The following is a 2,122-nucleotide window of genomic DNA, read 5'->3' as shown; positions in this document are numbered from 1 at the left end:
CTCCCCCAAGAAAAGGCTTCACTTCGGCCCTAAGAGGAAGCAATTATTTTCTCTGAGTGAGGACCAGAAGTCCAGAGTTGGACCCTTGTAGCCATAATTACATGGCTGGGAGGGGAAGATGAGATAGACTGTGGAAATAAGATGGATCTTTAGAGCAGAATTTCTCGAATTTTAGTGTACTTAAGAATTACCAGGGAGATTGTTTAAATTGCTGATTCTTACACTCTACCGTCAGAAATTCTGATTTAACAGTCTGGGGTAGAGCCAAGAACACTGAATTTTTACCACCAAAAGCCTTCCTGATGTATTGAGCACAGCTTTCAAATTCTAGAGATTTGTAAATTATAGGGAAAATACTGTGTGTGTGCATTTTCTGGAGAAGGTCCAAACTATCGCCAGATTCTCAAGGAGTTCCATAACTCAAGAAGGCTAAGAATGATCTTGATAAGCACAAAAGAACTTAGAAGGCCTCGTTGAAGCATCAAGTCAAAAAGGCAAGGGAAAGGTTTTTTTAAAAAAAAAAAACAAAAAACAAAAAACCACAAAGCGAAACTATCAGAAACCCAGCAGAACCAGGATAGAGTGGAAGCCAATGGGCTGGAGACCAGTGAGGATGCATTTTCACCTACGAATCCGGAATGTTAATAGCTTATTTTTCTTAGCCATAGGAAACTTGGTGCATGGAGTATGGCTTACAGGCACAGGCATCAGGGTAACCGTAGCACCAGGGAAGGGAAGGTCAGTGGACTGTCCTAGGGGAACAGACACTAAGGTTGTGGAGATAAGGGAAGAAAAGGTAGTTAAATGTTGGGTTTACAGTCTGAAGTTCAAACAACTATAAGAAGCTAGAGAACTGTCAAGTAGATGTGGTGGGCTGTGTCTAAGGTAGTCAAGGTAGGGGCAGCCATGACAGAAGTGTTTGCCATGAGCTCAAGGAACTGGTGTCATTTCCTGCCTCCACTGTCATGCACAGGTGGACCCACTAGAGATGAGGCGGCCAGAAGGAAGAACACCCATTCTCCGGGTGCTCTGCCCAGAGTGGAATAGGACAGGGAGCTGCATTTCAGCCCATACCTTAGTAGGTGCTCGGAGACTGACTCTGTTGTTAGATAAGTGATCATAATTCCACATCCTTTTTGTCCTTCTTAGAATTGTGGCCTGGGAAACAACTATTACAAATACCATAAAAGATTTACCTCTTGGACCAAATCTCTATTAGTTAAATTCATCTTAAAACAAATTTCTCATTCATTTGTGCTATAAGTCTCTTAGCTGACTTCCCTCTTTCCAATCTTCTGCAGGACAAATCAATAGTCTTTAAAATAGTCGATTGTTCCCGCAATGGTTAGAGAAAAATTTAAGGCATCAGAATCCTGTTTTTAAGTGAAATATTATCCAGAAGTCCAATTTAATAAAAGTTGGAAGCAAAGCTGACAAGGGGTAGAAAAGAGTGGCAAACTGCTTTTGTCTGAAAGTTTTTAGTTTGCACTTTCTTAAAAGTTTTTGTCAGTTTCCATGGTAACGGGTCTTTTGTCCTGGACAGCCAAAGGGTAAGGATTCCACTGTTCTCTGGTTTTCTTTGTTGATGCGGAGAAGTCATCCCTCCGGGCTTTTTTCCATAGTGCCTATTTTTTCTCTCTAGTGGCACGAGATCTTGTTTTCTGCTTTTTGCCTTCATATCTATGGATATGTTGCTTTTTATCTTGCTAGGAATTCACTGGGATTCCTAAATCTGAGCTTTGTTGCCTTTCACCAACTCTGAGAATTTGTCAGCTTCAGACAGTGCCTCTTCCTGTGACCACCTTCTCACTCTATTGTGCTTTATGGTCCACATCTCAACTCCTTTGCTATTTTTCATTCTTCCTTCTCTCTTTCTTCTTCCATGGACTACATTCAGGATTATTTCTTGAGAACTATCTTCCAATTCACTGGTACCCCTTCAATTTCTCCAATCTATTTAGTCCTATTTTTTATCTCAAATTTGTATTTTTTTATTTAATTCAAGGCTTCCCCTTTCTCCCCCCAGCCCCCCAAAAATCTGCTGGACTGTTTTCCTCTCTTATTTTCATACTTGTTTTATAGTTCATTAATCAAAATGTTATTTCGTCAACGTTGTGTTCTA

The sequence above is a fragment of the Pteropus alecto genome, unplaced genomic scaffold (assembly GCF_000325575.1).
Source record: "Pteropus alecto unplaced genomic scaffold, ASM32557v1 scaffold91, whole genome shotgun sequence".
Taxonomy (NCBI): Eukaryota; Metazoa; Chordata; class Mammalia; order Chiroptera; family Pteropodidae; genus Pteropus; species Pteropus alecto.
This window is presented reverse-complemented; position numbering follows the sequence as displayed.